The following is a 27,463-nucleotide window of genomic DNA, read 5'->3' as shown; positions in this document are numbered from 1 at the left end:
TCTTCAAGGGACCCAATTAACTTGTAAAGATTCATGTAAACTCAGGTCAAAAGGTGGGAAAAAATATTCCACACAATGAAAACCAAAAGGGAGTAGGAATAGCTACTCCTATATCAGAAAAAACAGACTTTAAAACAACATTGTAAACAAAGACAAAGAAGGTCATTATATAATAATAAAGAATCAATTCAACAAGAAGATATAGCAATCCTAAATATATATGTACCTAACTCCAGAGCTCCCAAATTCATAAAACAAATACCACTAAGTTTACAAAAAGAGATAGCAACACAATATAGTGGGGGAGTTCAACACTTTACTAACAGCATTAGACACTCTACTGACAGCATTAAGGCAGAAAGCCAACAAAGAAACAATGGCTTTAAACTGGAATCTAGAACAAATGGCCCTAACAGACATTTACAGAAAATTCTATCCCAAAACTGCAGAATACACATTCTTCTCATCAGCACATGGGGCATTTTCCAACATAGACCATACGATAAACCAGAAAACAAATCTCAATAAATGTTTAAAAATCAAAATTTTATCAAGTATCTTCTCAGACAACACTGGCCCAAAATTAGAAATCAATTCCAAGAGGAACTCACAAAAGTATACAAATACATGGAAATTAAATAATCAGATCCTGAATACTCTCTGGGTCAACAATGAAATCAGGATTGAAATTAGAAAATTTTTTCAAACTAATGACAATAGTGAAACAAGTGGTCAAATCTCTGGGATACAGTGAAAGCAGTATTAAGAGGCAAATTTATAATGCTAATGCTTCATCAAAAGGACAGTAAGATCACAAACTTACAACATAACATCACACCTCAAGGGACTACAGAAACAAGTGCAAAGCAAACCCAAAGCTAATAGAAGAAACAACAAAGATGAGACCAGCAGTAAACAAAATTGAAATAAAAAATACAAAGGACCAATGAAACAAAAAGTTGATTATTTGGAAAGATAAAGAAAATTGATATACCACTACTTAAATTAATCAAGAAAAAAAGGAGAGAAGACTCAGAGCACAATTAGAAATTAAAATGAAGACATTACAATTGATACCACATACAAAAGATCATTTGAGACTACTATGAATAACTCATATAAGTGCACACTAGGGAATCTAGAGAAAATAGATAAATTCCTAGGAAGATGCAATCTTCCAAGCTTGAATCAGGAAGAAATAGAAATTTTGAACAGACCAATAACAAGCAGTGAGAATGAATAAGTAATTTAAAAAATCTCCCAACAAGAAAAAGCCCAGGACCAGAGATTCACAGTCAACTCTACCAGATATTCAAAGAAGAATTAATACCATTCATACTAGAACTATTCCACAGAGTTAGTATCACCATGATGCCCAATCCAGAAAAGGACAAAAAGAAAGAAAGAAAGAAAAAACTACAGACAAATATCCAATCCATGATGAACATTGATGGAAAAATCCTCAAAAAAATACTAGCAAACTGAAACCAACAGCATATCAAAAAGACAATTCACCAGGATTAAGTAGGTTTCATCCCAGGGATGCAGGGATGGTTCAACATACACAAGTCAATAAATCTGAACACATAAACAGGATTAAAACCAAAACCATATGATCGTCTCAATAGATGCAGAAAAAAATTGATAAAATCCAGCATTCCTTTATGATAGAAACCTTCAAAAATTAGGAAGAAACATACTTCACAATAATAAAGACCATATAAGACAAATCCAAAGCTAATATCATACTGAAATGGGAGAACTTGAAAGCCTTGCCCCTAAGAACTGGAGCAAGACAAGGATGCCCACACTCATCACTTCTACGCAACATAGCTCTGGAAGTCCTATCCTGAGCAATTGGGCAGTAGGAAGAAATAAAGGACATCCAAGTTGGAAAAGAAGAAGTCAGACTATCTGTTTGCTGACAATATGACCTTATACTTAGAAAGATCTAAAGACTCTTCCAAAAGACTCCTTGATTTCATGAATGAACTCAGTAATGTCTCAGGTTAAAAATCAATGTACACAGATCAGTAGTACTGTTATACACCAACAATGCCAAGATGAAAATCAAATCAAGAAACCAAACCCTTTTACAATAGCTACAAAAAATAAAAAATAAAATGCCTAGGAATATATTTAACCAAGAAGATAAAAGATCACTATAAGGAGAAATACAAAATACTGATGAAAGAAATCATAGATGGCACAAATTGGAAAATATTCCACGCTCATGGGTTGGAAGAATCAATATTATGAAAATGACCATACTGCCCAAAGCAACCTACAATTTCAATGTAATTCCTAACAAAATACCCAGATAGATCATTTTTCACAGAATTAGAAAAACAATCCTGAAATTTATATAGAACCAAAACACAGCTCTAATAGCCAAAGCAATCCTAAGAAAAGAGAACAAATCTAGAGGCATCACATTATCTAACTTCAAATTACAATACAAGGTTATGGTAATGAAAACAACATGGCACTGATATAAAAGCAGACACACAGACCAATGGAACAGGACAGACACAGAGAAATAAAGCTAAATATGTACAACGAACTAATCTTTGACAAAGCAGACAAAAACCTACACTGGGGAAGGGACTTTCTTTTCAGTGAATGGTGTTGGGAAAATTAAATAGCCACATGCCAAAGGATAAAACTGGATCCTTATTTGTCACCAGATACAAAAATTAACTCAAGATGGAATAAAGACTTACATCTAAGATCTTAAATCATAAAAATTCTAGAAGAAAACTTAGGAAAAAATATTCTGGATATTGGCCCATGTAAAAAAATTATAACTTAAGATTCCAAAAACAAATGTGAAAATAAATAAATAGGATATAGCCAAACTGAAAAGCACAGGAAAAGAAATAATCCACAGAGTAAACAGACACCCTACGGAATGGGAGAAAATATTTGCAAACTACACACTTGAGAAAGAAATAATATCCAGAATCTACAACGAACTCAAATCATCGAGAAAAAAATTAAATAACCTCATTAAAATGTATGGAAATAACATGAACAGACATCTCTGTTCATGTTTTTCTAAAAAGCAACTATACAAATGGCAAAAAATATGAAAAATGCTCAATGTCACTAAACATCAGGAAAATGCAAATTAAAACCACAATAAGATACTACCTCACCTACCCAGAATGACCTTTTTTTTTTTTCTTTAACTTTTATTTTATGTTCAGGGGTACATGTGCAGGTTTGTTACATAGGTAAACTTGTGTCATGGGGTTTGTTATACAGATTATGTAATCACCCAGGTATTAAGCCTAGTATGCATTAGTTATTTTTCATGATCTTCTCCCTCCTCCTACCCTTCATCCTCCAATAGGCTCCAGTGTATGTTGTTCCCCTCTGTGTGTCCATGTATTCTCATCATTTAGCTCACATTTAAAAGTGAGAACACGTGGTATTTCATTTTCTGTTCCTGCTAAGGATAATGGTCTCCGGCTCTATCCATGTCCCTGCAAAGAATATGCTCTCACTTTGTTTGTTTGTTTTCTATGGCTGCATAATATTACATGGTGTACATGTGCCACATTTTATTTATCTAGGCTATCATTGAGGGGCATTTAGGTTGAATCTATGTCTTTGCTATTATAAATAGTACTGCAATGAACATATGCAAGTGTGTGTCTTTATAGCAGAAAAATTTACATTCCTTTGGGCATACATTTAGTAATGGGATTGCTAGGTTGAATGGTATTTCTGTCTTTAGGACTTTGGGGAATCACCACACTGTCTTCCACAATAATTGAACAAATTTACACTCCAACCAACAGTGTACAAATGTTGCTTTTTCTCCACAAACTTGCCAGCATCTGTTGTTTTTTGACTTTTTAATAATAACAGAATGGCCATTATTAAAAAGTCAAAAAATGACAGATGTTGACATGGATGTAGTGAAAAGGGAAAGCTTATACACTGCTGCTGGTGACGTAAATTAGCACACCCTATATGGAAACCAGTACGGAGATTTCTCAAGGAACTAAAAGTAGATACACCATTTGATCCAACAATCACACTACTGGGTATCTACCTAAAGAAAAAGAAGTCATTATATCAAAAAGACACCTGCCTGCATATATTTATTACAGCACAATTTACAATTTCAAAGATACTGTATCAACCTAAGTGCTCAACTGATGAGTTAATAATGAAAATGTAATATACACACAGCATGTATATACACATACCACAGAATATTACGAGCCATTTAAAAAAAAACCAAAATAATGTCTTCACAGCAACTTGGATGGAGCTGGAGGCCATTATCCTAGGTGAAGTAACACAGAAATGGAAATCCAAATACCATATGTTCTTATGTATAAATGAGAGCTAAGCCATGGATATCGAAAGACATACAGAGTGATATAGTAAATGCTGGAGATTCACAAGGGGAGAGGGTGGAAGGTGAGCAAAGGATGAAAAATGACCTATTGAGTACAATGTACACTATTTGGTTGACAGGTATACTAAAAGCCCTAACCTCAGCAATATATAACTCATCCATGTAATCAAAAACCACTTGTATCTCCAAAGCCATTGAAATAAAAAAAATTGTTTTAATTCAAAACAGGGAAACAATAAATGGTAAGAATAAGAAATTGAATAGAGAGCTTGGAATTTTTTTTAAAAAATCAAATGGAAATCCTAGAGCTGAAAAAAATATAAAAGAAATGAAAAATGCAATAGAGAACATCACAGCAGAATTGATCATGGAGAAAAAGTACCTGTGTACTTGAATACTGGTTATTTGAAAAAATATAGTCAGAAGAAGAAAAATAAAAAAGAAAGAAAAGGCAGAAAGGATTCATGAAACAACATAAAAAAAGCAAATATTCAAGTCATAAGAATGTAAGAGGGAGAACAGAAAGATAAAGGGCTATAAAGCTTATCTAAAAAACTAATAGCACAAAACTTTCCAAACCTGGAAGAAGATGTAAATATCCAGGCTGAAGGTCACCAATCAGATTCAAACCAAATAAGACTACCCTAAGACATATTATAATCATACTGTCAAAATTAAAAAAAAAAAGAAAAGAAAAAGAAAAAAATTCCTGAAAGCAGCAAGAGAAAAAAAAAAAAAAATATATATATATATATAAGAGTTCTAATACATCTAATACACCTAGCAGCAAACTTCTCAGGAGAAATCTTACAGATTATGAGAAACGGGATGATAAATTCAAAGTTCTGAAGGATCCTCGCGCTTAGCAAGGCCAAGACAGGAGTATTGCTTGAGGCCAGGAGTTTGAGATCAGCCTTGGCAACATAGCAAGACTCCATCTCTACAAAAATTAGCCAGGCATGGTGGTACATGCCTGTAGTTTCAGCCACTGAGGAGGCTGCAGCTGGGGGATCACTTGAGCCCATGAGGTTGATGCTGCAGTGAGGTATGATTGTGCCACTGCACTCCAGCCTGGGTGACAGAGTGAGACCTTGTCTAAAAAACAAAACAAAACAAAAACAACAAAGTTGTAAAGAGAAAAAAAGAAAAACTACCAACCAAATATTCTGTAGCCATAAGGCTCTCCTTCAGAATGGAATTAGAAATAAAAACTTTCCCAGGCAAGCAAATACTAGGGAAGTTCATCAGTACCAGAAACGTCTTAGAAGAAATGCTATCTTAAAATTGAAAGAAAAAAGTGATAATGAGTAATGCAAAAATACCTGAAAGTATAAAACTTACTGGTAAAAGTAAGTACACAATGAAATTCAGAATACTCTAATATTATAATGGTGGTGTGTAAATCACTATACCTTTAGTACAAAGGTTAAAAGACAAAACTATTAAAAACAAATATAGCTCTAATAATTTGTTAAATGATATAAAATACAAAACAATACAAATTGTGACATTAAAAATTCAAAATGTGGGAAAAGGGAGTGGTGTAAAAGCATATCTTATGTGTCTGTACATGTGTGTGTGTCAGAGTATGATCAAAGTTCTCATCAGTTTAGAATAACCTTTTATAGCTACAAGATATATTTTCTAAGTCTCATGGTAATTATATAGCAGAGGTCTATAGTAGATACACATAAAATAAAAAGCAAGGAATCAAACTGTACCACTAGAGAAAATCACCTAGTCACAAAGGAAGACAGAAAGAGAGAAAGAAAACATCTACAAAACAACTAGAAAACAATGAATGAGATGGCAGTAGTAAGTCCTCACATATGAATGCTCTCTTGAATGTTAACATATTATATTCTCTCTTAAAAAAAAAAAAAAAAAAAAAAAGACCCTGGCCAGGTGCAGTGCCTCATGCCCGTAATCCCAGCACTTTGGGAGGCCAAGGCAGATGGATCACCTGAGGTCATGAGTTTGAGACCAGCCTGGCCAACATGAAGAAACCCTGTCTCTACTAAAAATACAAAATTAGCCTGGCATGGGGAAACGTGCCTGTAATCCTAGCTACTCAGGAGGCTGAGGCAGGAGAATTGCTTGAACCTGGGAGGCGGAGGTTGTGGTGAGCTGAGATTGTACCATTGCACTCCAGCCTGGGCAACAAGAGCGAAACTCCATCTCAAAACGAAAACAAAAACAAAAAAAGATCCAATTATAAACTGCCTAGAAGAGACTCACTTCACTAGTAAGTATACACAAGCATAGACTAAAGGTGAAAGGATGGAAAAAGATATTCCATCCAAATGGAAGCCAAATGAGGACTGGAATAGCTATGCATATATCAGATAAAATAGAATTTAAGTCCGCAAAAAGAGACAAAGAAGTTCACTACATAATGATAAAGGAGTCAATTCAGCAAGAGGATATTATAAATATATATGTACCTCAAAAAGCAAAAAAATTCAAAATAACTCTGAGAAGAAATGAATTATTTTATCAGATAAATTTAACAAAGGATTGAAAAAAGTAAAAGGAATCAAGTAGAAATTCTGGAGCTGAAAAATGAAGTGGGCATACGGAAGAATGCATCAGTCTTTTAATAGTAGAATTGATCAAGTAGAAGAAAGAATTAGTGAGCTTGAAGACAGGTTATTTGAAAAAACACAGTCAGCTGGGCATGGTGGCTCATCCCTGTAATCCCGGCACTTTAAGAGACTGAGGTGGGTGGATCACTTGAGGTTAGGAGTTCAAGACCAGCCTGGCCAACAGTGTGAAACCCTATCTCTACTAAAAATACAAAAAAAAAAAAAAAAAAAAAAAAATTAACTGGGTGTGGTTGTGTGTGCCTAGAATCCCAGGTACTCAGGAGGCTGAGGCAGGAGAATCACTTGAATCTGGGAGGCGGAGGTTGCAGTGAGCCACGATCACACCACTGCACTCCAGCCTGGGTGACAGATCAAGACTCCATCTCAAAAAAAAAAAAAAAAAAAAAGGAAGAAAAAAGAAAGAAAATATGCAGTCAAAGGAGACAAAAAAGAAAAAAGAATAAAAACAATGAAGCATACTTACAGAATTTAGAAAATGTCCTAAAAAGGGCAAATCTAAGAGTTATTGGCCTTAAAGAGAGGTAGAAAAAGAGGTAGGAGTAAAAAGTTTACTCAAAGGAATAATAACAGAGAACTTCCCAATCCTAGAGAAATATATCAATATCCAAGTACAAGAAGTTTATAGAACACCAAGAAGATTTAACCCAAAGAAGACTACCTTAAAGCATTTAATAATCACACTCCCAAAGGTCAAGGATAGAGAAAGGGTCCTAAAGGCAGCAAGAGAAAATTAACAAATAACAGACAGCGGAGTTCCAATATATCTAGAAACAGACTTTTTAGTGCAACCCTGACAGGCTAGGAGAGAGTGGCATGACATTTTTAAAGTGCTTAAGGGAAAAAAAAAAAAAAAAAAACAACTTTTACCTAAAATAGTATATTCAGTGAAATTATCTTTCAAATATGAAGGAAGAATAAAGACTTTCTCAGACTAAATAAATAAACAAATAAATAAATAAATAAAATGCTGAGGAATTTAGTCAACACCAGACTTGTCCTACAAGAAATGCTAAAGGCAGTATTTCAGTCTTAAAGTTAAGGATGTTAATGAGCCAAAAGAAATCATCTGAAATTACAAAACTCACTGGTAATAGTAAGTACACAGAGAAATACAGAATATCATAACACTGTAATTGTGGTGTGTAAACTATTCTTTTCTTAAGTAGAAAGACTAAACAATGAACCAATCAAAAATAACTACAACAACTTTTTAAAGACAGACATAGTACAATAAGATATTAATATAAATAGAAATAACACAAAGTTAAAAAGCAAGAGAAGGGATGAAGTTAAGGCATAGAGATTTTGTTAGCTTTTTTTTTGCTTGCTTATTTGTTTATGCAAACAGTGTTTAGTTGTTATCAGCTTAAAATAATGGGTTATGAGATAGTATTACCTTTATACCAAACTCAAAGACACATCAAGGAAAAAAAACTATAGACTATTATCCCTGATGAATATGGATGCAAAAATTCTCAACAAAATACTAGCAAACCAAATTCAACAACATATTAAAAAGACCATTCATCATGATTAAATGGGATTTATCTTAGGGATGCAAACATTTGCCCATCAGTTAATGTGATATCTTATACCAACAGAATGAAGTACAAAACCATCTGATGATTTCAACTGATGCTAAAAAAGCATTTGGTAAATTTCAATATTCCTTCATAAGAAAAACCCTCAAAAAACTGGGTATAGAAGTAACATACCTCAATATAATAAAAACCTTACATGACAGACCCATAGCTGGCATCATACTGAATGGAGGAAAACTAAAAGCCTTTTTTCTAAGATCAGGAACACAAAAAGGATGCCCCCTTTACTACCGTTACTACGTATAGTATTGGAAGTCCTAGCTAGAGCAACCAGATAAGAGAAAGATACAAAGGGCATCCAATTTGGAAAAGAAGAAGTCAAATTGTCCTTCTGTGCAGATGAAATGATCCTATATTTGGAAAACCCTAAAGATTTAACTAAAAAACTGATAGAATTGATAAATTCAGTAAAGTTGCAGGATACAAAATCAACATATAATATAATCAGTATCATATTGATATGCTAACAGTGAACAATCTGAAAAAGAAATAAAAAACTAATCCCATTTACAATAGCTGCACATAAAATTAAATACGTAGAATTTGACTTAACCAAAAAAGTGAAAGATCTCTTCAGTGAAAACTACAAAACACTGATAAAAAAAATTGAAGAGGCCACAAAAATGGAAATATATTCCATGTTCATAGATTGGAAGAACACTAAATATTGTTAAAATGTACATGCTACCCAAATCAATCTACAGATTCAATGCAATCCCTATCAAAATACCAGTGATGTTCTTCACAGAAATAGAAAAAAATGTCCTAAAATTTATGTGGAACCACAAAAGACTCAGAATAGTCAAAGCTATGCTGAGCAAAAATACTAAAACTAGAAGAATCATCTTATCTGTCTTCAAATTATACTAAAGAGCTATAGTAACTAAAAAGGCATGGTACTGGCAAACAAAACAAAACAAAACAAAACAAAAAATCAAACCCAGACATCTAGACCAAAGGGACAAAATAGAGAACCCAGAAACAAATCCATACACCTGCAAAAAGTCATTTTTGACAGGTACCAAAAACATACACTGGAGAAAAGATAGTCTCTTCAATAAATGGTACTTGATAAACTGGATATCCACATGCAGAAGAATGAAACTAGGCCCCTTTCTCTTACTATATACAAAAATAAAATCAAAATGGATTAAAGACTTAAATATGAGACTTCAAACTATGAAACTGCTAAAAAGAAAACATTGGGGAAACTCTCCAGGGCAGTTGACTAGGTAAAGATTTCTTGAGTAATAACCCACAAGTATAGGCAACCAAAGCAAAAATGGACAAATGGAATCACATCAAGTTAAAAAGCTTATACACAGCACAGCAATAATCAACAATTAATGAAGTGAAGCAATAACCCAAAGAATGGGAGAAAATATTTGCCGACTACCCATCTAATAATGAATTAATAACTGGAATATAAAAGGAGTTCAAACAACTCTACAAGAAAAAAAAAATCTAATAATCCAATTTAAAAATGGCCAGAAGATCTGAATAGACATTTCTCAAAAGAAGACGTAGAAATGGAAAAAAGTATATGAAAATATGCTAAATGTCACTGATTATCAGAGAAATGCAAATCAAAACTACAATGAAATGTCATCTCCTCCCAGTTAAAAGTGCTTTCATCCAAAAGTCAGGCAATAACAAATGCAGGTGAAAATATAGAGAAAAGGGAGTCCTCATACACTGTTGGTGGGAATGTAAATTAGTACAACCACTATGAAAAACAGTTCGGAAGTTCCTCGAAAAACTAAAAATAGAGCTACTATACCATCCACCATTCCCAGTATTAGGTATAAACCCAAAAGAAAGGAAATCAGTACATCAAAGAGACATCTGCACTCTCATGTTTATTGTAGCACTATTGTATTGACATTAGCCAAGATTTGTAAGCAACCCAAGTGTCCATTAACAGATGAATGAATAAAGAAAACATGGTACATATACACAATGGAGTATTATTCAGCCATAAGAAATGAGATCCTGTGATCTACAACAACATGGATGGAACTGGAGATTATTATGTTAAGTGAAAATAAACTAGGCACAGAAAGACAAACTTCACATCTTATACCTTATTTGTAGGAGATAAAAATTAAAGTAATTGATTTCATGGAGATAGCAGAAGGATTGTTTCCAGAAGTTAGAACGGGTATGGTGGCAGGGAAAGTGGGGATGGTTAATGGGTTAAAAAAATATATACAGAAAGAATGAATAAGACCCAGTATTTGCTGACACAACAGGGTGACTATAGTCAAAAGTAATTTAATTATATATTTGAAAATAATTAAAAGTATATAATTGGATTGTTATTGTTTGTAACACAAGGGATAAATGCTTGAGATGCTGGATACCCCATCACACTGATGTGATTATTAAGCTTTGCATGCCATATCAAAATATCTCATGTAACCCATAAATATATATGCTTACTATGTATCCACAAAAATTAAAAATAAAAAAATCAAAGAATAAAATTCTTCTTGAGATAAATGGAAATGGAAACACAACATGTCAAAATCTATATGATACAGAAAAAGCAATTACATGAGTGACGTTTATAGCACTACACACCCATATCAAAAAAACAGAAAGGTCTAAAATAATCTAAGGCTGCAAGAAATTAGGCAAAAATGCAAAAAGTAAGCCAAAGTTTATAAGAAGGAAGAAAATAATAAAGATCCAAACAGAAATAAATAAAACAGAGTCAAGAAAAACAATTTAAAAGACTAACAAAACTAAAATTTGTTTTTTTGAAAATATAAACAAAATAGATAAAAAGTTTAGCTGTAATAAGAAAAAAGAAAGAAGACCCAAATAGATTGGAAATTACAAAGGAGACATTACTGAAACAACAGAAATGAAAGGATCATAAGAGACTTTTATGAACAATTATACATAAGAAATTGGATAATCTAAAAGAAATGCATAATTTCTTTGATGCTTACAATCTACTCAGACTGAATTATGAATAAATAGAAAATTTAAACAGATCAAAAATCAATAAGGAGATTGAATCAGTAATAAAAAATCTCTAATCAACAAAAAGCCCAGGACCTGGTGGCTTTACTGCTGACTTTTATCAAACATTTAATGAAGAACTAAAAACAATTCGTTTCAAACTCTTCCAAAAATTTAACAGAAGGAAAAGATTCTTTTAATTTTTATTTTATTATTTTATTTTATTGTTTTATTTTTAGTTTTAGTTTTTTGAGATGGAGTCTCATTCTGTTGTCCAGGCTGGAATGCAGTGGTGCGATCTTGGTTCACTGCAAGCTCCGCCTCCCAGATTCAAGTAATTCTCCTGCCTCAGCCTCTGGAGTAGCTGGGATTACAGGTCTATGCCACCATGCCCGGCTAATTTTTTGTATTTTTAGTGGAGACAGGGTTTTGCTACATTGGCCAGGCTGGTCTTGAACTCCTGGGATCAAGCAATCCACTTGCCTCGGCCTCCCAAAGTGCTAGAATTACAGGCGTGAGCCACCAGGCCCAGCCTGGAGGAAACACTTTTAAAAAAATATTGTAAAGCCAGCATCACCCTGATACTAAACATAAACATATTACAAAAAAGAAAAATTCAGACCAATATACCTGATGAATACAGATGCAAGAATTATCAACAAAATACTAGCAAACTGAATTCAACAGCATATTTAAAAGATCATTCACCATGATCAAATGAAATTCATCCCAGAGATGCAAGGATGATTCAACTTATGTAAATCAGCAAATGTGACACATCACATTGACAGAATGTAGGGCAAAATCCATATAATCACTCCAAGAGATGCAGAAAAAGTATCTGACAAAATTCAATATCCTTTCATGACACAAATTCTCAACAGATTAGGTATGGAAAAAACGTACCTCGACACAATATAGGCCATAGATGACAAACCCAAAGCTAACATTATACTCAATAGGAACACTTCAAAGCTTTAACTCAAAGATTCAGAGCAAGACAAGGAGGCTCACTCTCTTCACTCTATTCAACATAGTATTGGACATTCTAGCTAGCTAGAGCAATTAAACAAGAAAAAAAAAAGTGTCTAAACTAGAAAAAAAAAAAAAGGAAATTGTCCCTGTTTGCAAAGACTCTACACACACATGACACACATACAAACTGTTAGAAATAATAAGCAAATTCAGTAAGGTTGTAGGATATAAAATCAGCATATAAAAATAAACACTTTCTATTGACTAAGAGCAAACTATCTGAAAAAGAAATCAAGAAAATAATTCCATTCAAAATAACATCAAAACATAAAACAATTAGAAATAAATTTAACCAAGCAGGTAAAATATCTCCATACTGAAAACTGTAAAACATTGATGAAAGAAATTGAAGATAGTACAAATACATGGAAAGATATCCTGTATTCATAGCTCAGAAAAATTAATATTGTTAAATTGTCCATACAACTTGCTATTGTTTAAATATAATTTGTCCCCACCAAAATACATGTTGAAGCTTGGTTCCCAATGTACTGAGAGGTAGTGGGACTTTAATAGGCCTTTGGATCATGAAGGATTCACCCTCATTAAGGGAGTAATGCCATCTCTCAGGAAAGTATTAGTTATCACTCTTGCAAGACTAGATAAGTTACCACAAGAGTAGGTAGTTATAAAGTGAAGCCACCTGTTGGATTTGGTCTCATCTTGGCATGCTTCCAGTTGCTCTTGCACATGCCCCTGCCAGGTGATGCCATCCACCTTGTAATGATGCAGTATGAAGCCTTTGCTAGATGCAGTTGCCCAACCTTGAACTTCCTTGTCTGCAGAAGAATGAGCTAAAGAAACCTATTTTCTTTATAAATTACTCAGTCTCTAGTATTCTGTTGGAGCAATACAAAATGGACTAAAACAGTCCCCAAAACAATCTACAAATTCAATGCAATCCCTATCAAAATATCAAAGACATTCTTCACAAAAATAGAAAAAAAATCCTAAAATGTATGTGCAACCTACAAAAAAACCTGAATAACCAAAGAAATGTTGAGTAAAAACTAAATAAATAAATAAATAAAGCTGGAGGCATCATAGCACCTGACTTGAAAATATACTACAAAGCTACAAGAACAAAAATGTCATGGTATTGGCATAAAAACAGACACAGACCAATGGAACAGAAGAGAGAACCCAGGAATAAATCCACACATTTACAGTTAACTGACCTTCAACAAAGGTTCCAAGAACACACAATGGGAAAAGGAAAGTCTCCTTAATAAATAGTGGTGAAATAAAAAACAGACAATTACATATAGAAAAATGATATTAGACCCTTATCACATACTATATATAAAAATCAACTCAAAATGGATTGAAGACTTCATTGGAAGACATGAAACTATTAGAAGAATATTAGGAGAAAAGCTCTATGACATTGGTCTGGGCAATGACTTTTTAAATATGACCCCAAAAGCACAGACAACAAAAGCAAGAATAGACCAATGGGATTACATCAAACTAAAAAGCTTTTGCACAGCAAAGAAAACAATCATGTGAAGAGACAGGCCACAGAAGGAGAGAAAGTATTTGCAAACCATACATCTGACAATGGATTAGTATCCAAAATGTATAAGGAACCCAAACAACTGAATAATAAGAAAACAATCTGCTTCAAAAATGTGCAAAAGGTCTAAATAGACATTTCTCAAAAGAAGACATTCAAGGCCAGGCACGGTGGCTAATGCCCGTAATCACAGCATTTTGGGAGGCCAAGGTGGGCTGATCACTTGAAGTCAAGAGTTTGAGACCAGCCTGGCCAACATGGTGAAAACCTGTCACTACTAAAAATACAAAAATTAGCCAGGCACGGTAGTGCATGCCTGTAGCCCCAGCTACTCGGGAGGCTGAAGCAGGAAAATAGCTTGAACCTGGGAGGTGGAGGTTGCAGTGAGCCAAGATTGCACTACTGCACTCTAGCCTGGGCGACAGAGCTAGACATCATCTAGAAAAAAAATACATTGAAATAGCCAAGAACTATAGTAAATATGCTGAATGTCACTAATCAGGGAAATTTAAATCAAAGCCATAATAAGATATCTTTTTACTCCAGTTAGAGTGACTATTATATTATCAAAATGACAAAAGATACTAGCAAGACAAAAGTACTAGCAAGATACTAATACTAGCAAAAGTCCTAACAAGATAATGACTGTTATCAAAGAGACAAAAGAAACTAGCAAGAAAAAATACTAGCAAAGATGTGGGAAAAAATAAACCCTTGTATACTGTTGATGGGAATGTAATTAGTATATCCACTATGAAAAAAACTTAATGGAATTACCATATGATTCAGGAATCCCACTACTGGGTATATATCCAAAGATAATTAAATCAGTATTCATATTTTTTGGAACATTATTCACAAAAGTCACAATATGGAGTCAACTAAGTGTCCATCAGTGGATGAATGGACAAAGAAAATGTGGCATATACACACAATGGAATACTATTCAACCATAAAATATATGCAAACCCTGCCATTTGCTACAGCATGGATGAATTTGGAGGCTGTTAAGTAAAATAAGCAAAGCACAGCAATACAAACACTGCATGATCTTACTTATATGTGGAACCAAAAAGGTTGATCTCACAGAAATAGAGAGTAGGGAATGGTGTTTACCAGGGGCTGGGGAGGTTAGGGAAGGAGGAGAGATGCTGGCCAAAGGATATACAATTTCAGTGAGATAGGAGGAATAACTTCAAGAGATCTACTATACAGCATGGTGACTAGAGTTAATTATATATTGTATTATTGAAAAATGCTAGAAGAGTGGATATAAACTAATAGCTATGTAAGATAATGGATATGTTAATTAGCTACTTAGTCATTTTACCTGTGTGTGTATACCTGAAAATATCATATTGTGCTCAGTAAATGCATATAATTTTTCTGTCAATTAAAAAATTTTAAAAATGTAATGAATTGCATACTTATGATTTGTGAACTTCTTAGCAGGTATGACAGACTTTTACTTTTTTTAAGTTTACATTAAAATATAACTAAACCCTATAAAAGAAAGAAAAAAATCCTCTATAATAGTGCCAAGTATAGTCCAGAAATTTATATTATCATTAACAGCAATTATATTGAATCACAGTTAACACGTTAATTAGTAATATAATACAACAAATGTGGTCTAAATAAATATTTTTGCATGCAATCATTTAAGCTCCATATTCAAAGAAAGTCCTCGGTAACTTTCCATTGATACAGTTATCCCATTGTAAAAGACATGCACTGTTTCTTCCAAGTATTTGACTGTTCTCTGCTAAGAGTACTCTAAATTTCATTTGTGAAATTCCCTTCCCCAGTTCTCCTCCATGTGGTCTGTGCCCCGTGATGGTATTCCCAGCTCTGCAAGTGAACCCTCAATGGCTCAGCCAGTGTTTCTCTCAGCCACACTGTTCTTTAGGAGGCAGAAAAATTCTTTGTTGTATGGGACTGACTCATGCCCTGTATCATGGTTAGCCTCCCTGGACTTTATAAAAGGTGTCAGTAGCCTGTAGGGCCTGTAATTTTTATTACATTTCTCCAGGAGCTCAAGGCTGCTCTTCTGTATAAGATACCAAGACAAGAGACCAGGGATAATGTCTTATTCATTGTTATGCCACCTAAGCCTAACAGTACCTGGGACATGTTAGCTTGTCAATATTAGGTTATTTGGCATGCATTCAATAAATGTTTATTGAGCACCTCTATGTGCCAGGCATGGTCCTAGAAAATTCGGATAGACTGGTGAATAAAACAGACCAAATCTTCCACATATTAAGTTTCACTTCTAGTGAGGGATAAAAAGAGATGTTGAGGCCAGGTGTGGTGGCTTACACCTGTAATCCCATGTCTTTGGGAGGCTGAGGTGGGCGAATCACCTGAGCTCAGGAGTTCAAGGCCAGCCTGGCCAACATGGTGCAACCCCATCTCTACTAAAAATACAAAAATTAGCTGGGGTGGTGGCACATGCCTATAATCTCAGCTACCTGGGAGGGTGAGGCAGGAGAATCTCTTGAACTCAGGAGGCGAAGGTTGCAGTGAGCCGAGATCAAGATTGTCACTGCACTCCAGCCTGGGCAATAAGAGCGAAACTCTGTCTCAAAAAAACAAAAACAAACAAACAAACAAAAAGATGTTGAACAAGTAACAAATGCAAATAGAATGAATGCAGATAGTCAGAAGTGCTGTGAAGCTAGGTAAATATAATAGTGTAATAGAAATAAAATGGAAGGGGGCCGTTTGCTTTAGTGATTCTCAACCAGGGATTATTTTGTCCCTGAGGCCATTTGGTGATACCTAAAGACATTTTTTATTGTCACTAACAAGGCATCTAGTTTACAGAGGCTAGGGATGCTAAGCATCTCACAATGCACAGGACAGCGAACAACAAAGAATTAGACAATCCAAAATCTCAATAGTGTAGAGGTTGAGAAACTCATCTTTAGATAAGAGTGACCAGGGGAAGCCTCTCTAAGGAGGTCTGATTGGAGTTAAGACTTAACTGATGATAAAGAGCCGTACGAACAAAATCTGGGAGAAGCAGCATTCCAAGCAAAGAGCACAGCAAGTGCAAAAGCCCCAGGGTACAAACCAGTTTGAATGGTTTGAAAAAAATTAAGAAGGGTAAAGGAGCTAAACTTAACCAGTATGGTGGAGAAAAGCACATTCAAAATGAGGTTGGGCAGAAAGCATGGACTAGATGATCAAAATCATGGTAAGATGTTGGAATTTTATTCTTAGTAGAAAGTGAAGCCATTGGTTGGGCACTCACGCCTGTAATCCCAGCACTTTGGGAGGCCGAGGCGGGCAGATCATGAGGTCAGGAGCTTGAGATTAGCCTGATCGACATGGCGAAACCCCGCCTCTACTAAAAATACAAAAGCTAGCCGGGCATGGTGGCATATGCCTGTAATCTCAGCTACTCAGGAGGCTGAGGCAGGAGAATTGCTTGAACTTGGGAGGCAGAGGTTGCAGTGAGCCGAGATGGCACCATTGCACACCAGCCTGGGTGACAGAGCAAGATTCTGTCTCAAAACAAAAAAAAAAAAAAAGAAAAAGAAAAAGAAAAAAAGAAAGTGAAGCCATTAAAATGTTTTAAGCAAGGAGATGACATAAATAGAGTTTTAAAAATCACCCTGCCTGTTGAATGGAAAATGGCAGATAGAGGGGCAAAGGTGAAAACAAAGGGGCAAGTAAGAAGACTATGGCTGGGGTCCTAGAGAAATAGGATGATGACCTGGAAGCCTTCATGCGTGGAGAGGCCACAGATAAAACATAGAATCCTAGTTAAATTTTGATTTCAGATGAACAATGAACAATATTTGGTATAAAATATCCCATGCAGTATTTGGAACATACTTATACAAAAAATTATTTGTAGTTTATCTAAAATCAAAATTTAACTGGGCTTCCTGCATTTTATTTACAAAATCTGGCAATACTATGCATGCATGAATGGACAAATATATGCATATGTAAATAGAGGATGAACATATTTGGAAAACGAGCCGATCTGCTACACTGCCCAAGTTCAAAAATGAATGATAAATGATTTCTATATGTAGAAGAGGAAATATGTACAAATATATATTGTTTATACAGGAGATTAGATAAGTATCTCATCAATTCTGAAATTTATATCTCCCACTTATTAGTTCAAAATCTCCAACTTGCTTCAGGATATGCCTCCAGTATCTCAGTGAAAACTGGAACATATTTAAGAAATGGTTCTCATTGTCCCCTAAGTCCTCAACTTTACATTTTCTGTCCCCATCATCCTGGAATCTCAAGTCCAAGATCTTGGGATAGGCTTCTTTCCATGAATTTTATTTTCATATATGAACTAATAAACTTTGCAAATTCTGTCACTTCTTTGGACATTTCTTTTAAATTAGACCCTCAGATCTAGTTTCCACAGATCCACTTTTGTGTAGATCTGATTCCTGCTAATTTCTCACATGACTACCAAGATCCTCTCTCTCATTCCCTGTTATCATTATGTCATTCTCACGTTTAAATCTTCCAGTGGTTCTCAAGATTGTGCAGAATTGCAAACCGGTCCATTTTAGGCTGCATCATGACAGCAGACATCTTTAATTTGGTTCATGCAGTGGTTGTTAAAAGGGAGTCAATGTTTAAAATTAAGAGCATTTTCTTTAAAATCTGTGAGTCTGGATATCTTGAAAAATCTGAAGATCTAGACACACCAGATCTGCATTTGCTCATGGCTACAACAGCTGGAGTTGAACAGAAAATGTTCTCTTTAGACAGACAGTACAAGTCCTCACTTGCTTACGTGTCTTGGCTGGAATCTGGTCTTATGACTAGAATTGGATTCCACTCAAATGCCTTTCCAGCCAGCACTGGAGATCTCTTCCTGTTCCCCACTTCAGTACAAACTGTCAGTGAGGTCTATATCCTCAAAAAGCTCCTTTTATTCCCTGCTCCCCTTGGCTTGGTCTTTCTTCCCCCACCTCCAGTAGCCATGAGGACATAAATCCATATTTTCTCTTTCTCAATCCAGATTATTTTGACTTACTTTCTAAAATTGCTTTTGTACCAACATTGTTCATTACCTTGTTTTGCTTTTTGAAAGCTAACATGCATACATTCTGGAGGTGTTGCTGGGTACTTATCTCACCAAGACTACTGTGTCAGCTTCCTGAGGACAAAAGCCTTCTGGTGCTACTTCTTCCAGCAGTGCTGACCATCCAAAAAAGGACTCAAAAGTAGTTGTTGGCCGGGCACGGTGGCTCACACCTGTAATCCCAGCGCTTTGGGAGGCCGAGGCAGGCAGATCATGAGGTCAGGAGATCGAGACCAACCTGGCTAACATGGCAAAACCCTGTCTCTACTAAAAAACAAAAAACAAAAAACAAAAATTAGCCAGGTGTGGTGACATGCATCTGTAGTCTCAGCTACTCTGCAGGCTGAGGCAGGAGAATTGCTTGAACCGGGAGGCAGAGGTTGCAGTGAGCCGAGATTGTGCCACTACATTACAGCCTGGGATACAGAGTGAGACTCTGTCTCAGAAAAAAAAAAAAAAAAAAAGTAGTTGTTGCATGAAATTACTATCCTGCAATCTATTCGGCATACAAAGAGAAAAATGGGCTTGAATTTATTCCTTTTTCAAATGGTATACTAGTATGGTTTGAAACTTGTAATTTTCCCTGTAATCAACTAATCAAAAAAAAGCAAGTTCTTTTAAGCAAGAAATTAAGCAAGTTATTTTAAAGTTTCCATTTAAAGTAATTTGATACAGCCCCTCTATTAAACCATTCTATCTTATTTTATTCTACAGATAAATTTGATTCTATGACCAATAAAAACTAAAACTTCCATTATTTTGTTCTTACTTCTTATGAGATTATTAAAACTCAGAGATCCAATTTTCAATCATTTTAGAAAGGCTGATTATTTAAATGTTAAAGGCTTAAAATAAAGAAATCAAGCATTCTGTGCCTTTGTATGCATCTATTAAAACATAAGGGAATAGATGAGAAGGCTGAATTCTAAGAAATATCTTCTATGTAAGTAAATACCAAAACCTACATAAATGAGTACATAGAAAACAATATTTTAAGTAATTTATTTTAGTCATGCACTGGAAAAAGAATATGATTTAAAGACAGGTTCTAAAGTCAATATTTGCTTAATCAAAAAAATCTTTCCACACAATAATTACCTTCAAAGAAAATTTTTAAAAGGTTCAAAGTCAAAAAATAATTAGTAAGAAAGTCACTCACGGTAGGGATTAGCAAACAATCAGTGTTTTCCTAAATCAGCTCCTCTTGATGTGCTGTCAGGATCATGAGGCATAAAAAATTTTAAATGGGCTTACTGCTGAGAACTCATCTATAAGGTACAACCATTTTGCAAAAAAAAAAAAAAAAATCGAAGTGTTGACCAAAGTAGCAAACACACGTGACTTAGCTGCTTCCATTACAAAGTTGGCTACTGAAGGTGTAAACGATAATATTATACAGAAATCTTTCAGGAAAGGCTCATGTTAATATGCTATGTGAAACTGAATGCTGAGTATGGATTACATTCTTCATAAATTTATATATATATATGTGTGTGGGTGTGTGTGTATATATATATATATATGTCTGGGTGGGGGCTTGGAAGATGCTTATTCATTAACAAATAAGAAAAAAATATTCCTCAGTCATATTGACTCTTAGAAGGCAGTTTGGAGGAATTTTGGAGAAAAATATTTATATAAGGATACCAGTTGCTGATTAGTTTAAATCTTAAGTTATTATATAGTAAACAAAAGGTGAAGAAAAGGTGAAAAATCTCTAAACAGAGAAAATTAATTATCAACTCAAATATAAGATAACAGCATTCAATTATCTAAGAGGGAGATTATATTGTTCATTACCCAGCACATGACTTCCTTACGTCAGATCATTTGCATAGAATCATACTATATCATACCAGTAGCACTCACAAGGGATCACAGTGAGTGTCCATAACCTCTGTCACTCTAGAAATACCATCAGGACAACCCCAAACAGTGACTCACCCAAGGTCACTTAATTTGTCTATGGCAGAGAAAGGGCTAGAACTTAGGCTTCCTGGGTAGAAAAAATATTGGTATTTCTTGAATTAGCTCAATTGATGCTTTTGCCCTGATGATATCTTGTTTAGCATTGACTTGTTAATGCTATCTTGTTTAATGAAAGGCTAAGCCAAATATTCTACCAATTCTACAAAGTTTTTTTTTTTTTTTTTCTTTTTTTTAACACAACGGAAGTTTATTTTTCTCTTGTGTAAGTAGGCAATACACGGACTGGTGTGGCAGCTTCACAGTCCTCCAGGATCTAAAAAGTTTTTTTAGTCCATTATGATTTATTCTCTACAATGCTTAACTAAAGAGTTTGTTGATTTGCACTCAGGAGTTATATAGCTAAGAGGCAACCAAGTGTAATACAAGAATTGGTCTGAAGTCTTTGCACTGAAGGTCATATAGTCTATTGCTTCAGGGTATTAAAAGTGAAAATGAAAACAACCACATAGCTCCCTAGGTTCCAGAATCCCTATAGAAAATAACATCAACAGTTAGCGAAATTATAGCTGTCACACATCATGGAAAACAGATTTTGTAAAAAACATTAAAATTAAAACCCAGGACTTATTTTGTATTGATGATTTTTATTATGAACAGTAAAATACATATACTATCTCACCTACAAAGCTTTCATGTTGAAAGGGCCTCTAATATGAGTTATTTTAATATGATGAAGCAAAAGTTTAAGAATTTCACAGTGGAAATAATTTAATCGTGCAAACTCTAGCCATCAAAGACACACTCTTTTAATGTAAAACAAGAATAATTCATGATTACAGAGAATGTCCTAGCTATGGGTTATTATGAGACAAGCCAAGTTTCCAGACCAAAAGGCACTCACTCCAAAGGCTAGGGATGAAACAAACTCCAAACCAAGCCAGAGAATTTGGGCTAGTTCCTTGAAAACAGTGGCTACTGGCTGGGCCCGGTGGTTCATGACTTGAGGTCAGGAATTCAAGACCAGCCTGGTCAACATAGTGAAAAGCCATCTCCACCACAAACAAAAAAATTAGCCAGGGGTGGTGGTGTGTGCCTGTAAACCCAGCTACGTGGGAGGCTGAGGTGGGAGAATCGCTTGAACCCGGAAAGCAGAGGTTGCAGTGAGCTGAGATCACACCATTGCACTATAGTCTAGGTGACAGAGTGAGACCCTGTCAAATAAATAAATAAATAAATAAATAAATAAATAAAACAAAACAGTGGCTACCTACTCTCCAGCTTGAGCAGCCCAAGAACAAAAGAACAAAGGAAACAGCAGAAAATATTCCCTTTTCTTTAAACCCACCACTCACACCGCAGGTAGCAGGCACCTTCATCAGTGCCTTGGTCAAGTGTGTGGAAGGCAATTCAGTTTCAGCTCGGAGCTGCATCTCCACATGGAAAACTGCCACGTGGATGACCCAGACTTGGCATTTTTCCTGAGACCCACCAGTCACACATTTTTATGAGGCAACCTTGACCATACACTTCCAGACTAGGAAGTGCTTCCCGACTAGGCCCCATTCAGGATGGATACTGACAGTGCTCATTCCTCATGGAGCCAGATAGTTTTCCTTGGTTGACTCCTCTTGACAAGGCAAGAGGCACTGAAGCATTTCCATTGCTGGGCTTGTGTGGGAAGATGAGGGAATGTGCATGGAGGAAGCCTTCTTCACTCCAAAAACCAGAGTCCACTTTGGTGTGGTGCTGCACTTAACCAGCCCGATTATTGGGCACTGAATTTTTTTTGCCACCAGTTGGCGTTTTAAATTTTCTATTCATTTTCTTAAATACTAGGTATCCTACTCCATGGTCAATAAAATGAAATAAAAAAGATCTATACAGTCTTTCACAATGGTTGAACTAATTTACTCTCCCACCAACAGTGTAAAAGCGTTATTTCTCCACATCCTCTCCAGCATCTGTTGTTTCCTGACTTTTTAATGATTGCCAGTCTAACTGGCATGAAATGGTATCTCATTGTGGTTTTGATTTGCATTTCTCTAATGACCAGTGATGATGAGCTTTTTTTCATATGTTTGTTGGCCGCATAAATGTCTTCTTTGAGAAGTGTCTGTTCATATCCTTTGCCCACGTTTTGATGAAGTTGTTTGTTTTTTTCATGTAAATTTGTTTAAGTTCCTTGTAGGTACTGGATATTAGCCCTTTGTCAGATGGATAGGTGATTCATCAAGGATCTAGAACCAGAAATACCATTTGACCCAGCAATCCCATTACTGGATATATATACCCAAAGGATTATAAATCATTCTACTATAAAGACACATGCACACATATGTTTATTGAAGCATTATTCACAATAGCAAAGACTTGGAACCAACCCAAATCCCCATCAATGATAGACTGGATAAAGAAAATGTGGCACATATACACCATGGAATACTCTGCAGCCATAAAAAGGATGAGTTCATGTCCTTTGCATGGACATGGATGAAGCTGGAAGCCATCATTCTCAGCAAACTAACACAGGAACAGAAAACCAAACATTGCATATTCTCACTCATAAGTGGGAATTAAACAATGAGAACACATGGACACAGGGAGGAGAACATCACACACTGGGGCCTCTCAGGGGTTGGGGGCCAGGGGAAAGATAACATTAGGAGAAATACGTAATGTAGATGACGTATTGATGGTGTAGCAAACCACCATGGCATGTGTATACCTATGTAACAAACCTGTATGTTCTGCATATGTATCCCAGAACTTAAAGTATAAAAAGAAAACAAATAAAAGAAAAAAATATCTATACATTGGGAAAGATAAATAGAGCAAATAGAGCAACATTTCTTTCTTTTTGCTTTTGCTTTTTCTCTCTTTTTTTTTTTTTTTTTTGAGATGGAGTCTCATTCTGTTGCCCAGACTGGAGTGTAGTGGTGCAATCTCAGCTCACTGCAACCTCTGCCTCCTGGGTTCAAGCGATTCTCCTGCCTCAGGCTCCCAAGTAGCTGGGATTACAGGCGCATGTCACCATGCCTGGCTAATTTTTTATATTTTTAGAAGAGATGGGAGTGTCACAATGTTGTCCACGCTGGTCTCCAACTCCTGACCTCAGATGATCTGCCTGCCTTGGCCTCCCAAAGTGCTGGGATTACAGGCATGAGACACTGCACCTGGCCCAACATTTCTACAAGAAAAAAATCAGCTTAAGGAGCATGGCACTGTAAATTCTTGCATGGCCAATATCACTGAGCGTGCATGCTTAAGGGTGAAAGTTTAGCACTAATTTTTTGCTTTATTTTTTGAAATTAAACACAACTTTTGACCTAGAACACTTGCACAGTAATGAGCGTAGCCCTATACAATTCTTCAAATTGGAGGTGGGTGGCTTAGTCCAGAGCTGATCACCCTGACATCAATCCATGACTCCTAAGAGTAACTGTTGCCCCATCTGTTTTTAACAAGACATTTATTCTCAGCAGCAGGAAGTCATAAAAACAATCCCTTCATCTTCATTTACATTGTCAAGGGAAACATGGCAGGCTGCCCAGCACAGCAGTGAGGGGGCTGCGGCCTGGGCACCCTGTCACCACATTTCCCTTGCACATCCCAGGTCCTCTCGAGCAGCACAGGACAGTGCCAAGCAAACCAACACACCCTCGCCCGTTCCTTTCCAGAAACTTGACAGTGATGTCTAGAACATTACACGTGTTCTTTCTCACATGTGCCTCTGCTCCCTCTCCCCCATTCCTCAGAGGAGAAAATGCAAAAGCTCTTCTGACCTGAATATCTGCCCATTTCGGGAAGCCACACCATCACCACATCAACTTTTTACAATAATTAAATCAAAACATTGTGTTCACTGGCTTGGCACCCAATCCACTTGAAGAGTTTTCTGAGATGTTGTTCAAAACCAGTGTCAGGTCCTTGGGATCCCTTCTTCCCACTGGCCACTTCTCCTGCGCATCATTTAGCAGTGCCTTTGTGACAATGTTTTCAAAGCATCTTCCAAATTCCCTAGTTCTATGAACTTTGCCATCAAACAAGTGAAGAACAAGCAAGGGGAGAAGAAAACTTGCTGACAGAAATATGGAAATCAGCAACAATAAAAAGGGGAAATACATCACAGGAAAGTTGGAATGGCCTAGATTAAAACAAGCTATTTGGAAATTTGCCCTGGTGGGGTGAAGATTCCAAACCTGTTAGGCAAGCTAAAGATCCGCCTTGTGAAATTACACAGCTATGTTGTAAAGTGCTGAAAGGACTAGAATATCAACAGTCTTCCTGCTTCTACAGGCAAACTAGAGAAAGGGACTCCCCTGCTTAGTGGTCCCTTGAGATGTCTGCCTGAAAAGAAAACCAGCTCAGAGACCCTGCATTCTCTCCTACGATGCATCCTCCTAAAGCCTAAATCAACTGCTTGTTTGCCCATCTATGTTTCTAAGAACATAGGTTCAACTACAGGCACTGCTGCCAATAGGAGAGTGAGGTAGATGAGTGGTAGGGAGGAGGCCTCTCCTTTCACGCCTGTGTGCAGTGGTGACATCACACCTTCCTCTGGGTGTCTTCATTCCATTCCTCAGCAGGCTACGCCATGGAGGTCTGTTCAGTAATCAGGAGGCTCAGTGCAGGATGTATGCCAGAAAACCCAGCTGAGAGTGGGACGAAAATGAAAATATCCATGGTTTACTGAGCAGTGAGATCTACAGCGCCATCCAAAAGGCTTCTGATCTTGATGTGGGTCTTTGTCTAGAACTTGAAGAACTCGCAATCCCCACATTCAACCCTAATGTGGCATCCACTAACATATCATCAGGGTTGTATTCAACTCTTGGTATGCAATAAACCGGAAGTCTAAAAACAGGAATTTGAAACAACCTAAAACTGTTTCTTGTTGGTCTCCATTGCCCAGACTGCCAGGGGAATACACCTACTTGATCTGGGGCAGCTGCAGCTGTGTGTGTGTGTGTGTGTGTGTGTGTGTGTGTGTGTGTGTTCCACCTTCATGGATCATCAGTTCCAGCTTCAGAGTGTGGCCAACACCCATGTGGCAAATACCAGACAAGGCTCTTCTGAAGCCACACAGTCATTCCCACTAGTCAGGGAGGAGCCCCAGTCCACCGGAACCTCATACAGAGGGAAGGCTGAGATAAGGCTTGGGCCCCTCAAGTTCTGTTTCATTCAATGTAACCCACCACCCCTCAGTTAAGGGGAGGCAGACTTGGCAACAGAAGCTGAAAATGGTCCCGTAATAGAAGTAACTGGACCAGGAAGAGGAGGTACCTGGTCCAGTGATGTCACAGCCACTGGTGCCCACAGGGGAGTGGGGCTGGTCATGCAGCCGTGTGTCAGGAGCAATGATTGTAGAGGGTGGGGCATGAAGAGTATGGTTCTGGAAACAGTGCTGTCGAGAAGCAGTTTTGCAGAAGTACCCTGCAAAACTGTCACCTTCTCACTTTAGTACCTGGTGAGTTTGACCATTTTCCTGAATTCGCTGGTAATTGGTTCCTTAAAGCTACCTTTCCTGAGCATGGACTCTATTGTTTGGATCTGACTCCAGTCTTGTTCCTTAGCAACCTCAGGTGAAAATAAGGCTGTACATTTGATGTCTTTTTCATTAATGAATTCAATTTAAATTCCATGGACCCCTATCTCCCAGTCCAGGTAATCACTAACATCCTCAAAGTTAGCATGGAGGGAGACAGAGTCGAAAAGCTTAGGCAGCTCCTCTCAGATTGGAGGGGAAATCAGCTGTCCTTAAATGCAATGGCTAACATGTATTCCCTGAGTCATAAATAAAGATTCATGGCTGAGAAGGTCCCAGTGCAGCCATGAAGCCACTTGTCACTTCCTGTCTTCCATGTCACAAAGAGCGGACAGGGGTCATTGGTGAATCTAGGAAGTTGTGGCTGTGGAAAGCCATAGAGCTGACAGTAGAGTTCAGTAAAGCAATAGCAGCACATCTGCGCAGTCACCTCCAGATTCTTTGTGGAGCTGCCGTTCCATTAGACTAGGGGAGAGGGCTCAGTGTTCCTGATGCCGGATTCATTCATGTGAATTCCTTGTTGTTATGAGGTAGGCATAAATATACAAACTATCTTTGACTCTCCAGGTTCCAGAGTTAAGTCCAACACACTCTACTATCTGCTGCTGCTGTCTACATGCTGGCAGTTTTGAAGAGGTTCTGACCTAGGGCCGGGGACGGCTGTGGACTCGTTCTCGTGACTGTGTGTTTCACTTCCAGATAATTTGGGCTTCTCGCTCCCACAACAGCCTGCTGTCAACTGGGGGTCCAGTGGAGGAACATGATATATTTTTCCTGTCCTGATTGGGTGCTCGAGTTCTAGAATGCTGCAG

General features: G+C 36.6%; 1 protein-coding gene and 1 pseudogene across 1 annotated transcript in view; both read right to left on the bottom strand.

Annotated features, from left to right (window-relative positions):
- HS6ST3 (heparan sulfate 6-O-sulfotransferase 3) overlaps nucleotides 1-27,463 on the bottom strand; it is a 737,965-nt gene that overhangs the window by 229,423 nt on the left and 481,079 nt on the right. The gene's annotated exons all lie outside the window — the stretch shown is intronic.
- Nucleotides 20,971-27,155, bottom strand: LOC140711481 (AMMECR1-like protein pseudogene; annotated as a pseudogene).

This window comes from Chlorocebus sabaeus, chromosome 3 (assembly GCF_047675955.1).
Source record: "Chlorocebus sabaeus isolate Y175 chromosome 3, mChlSab1.0.hap1, whole genome shotgun sequence".
In the NCBI taxonomy this organism is placed as follows: Eukaryota; Metazoa; Chordata; class Mammalia; order Primates; family Cercopithecidae; genus Chlorocebus; species Chlorocebus sabaeus.
The sequence above is the reverse complement of the archived record's forward strand: the minus strand, read 5'-3'. Positions and strand labels throughout refer to the sequence as shown.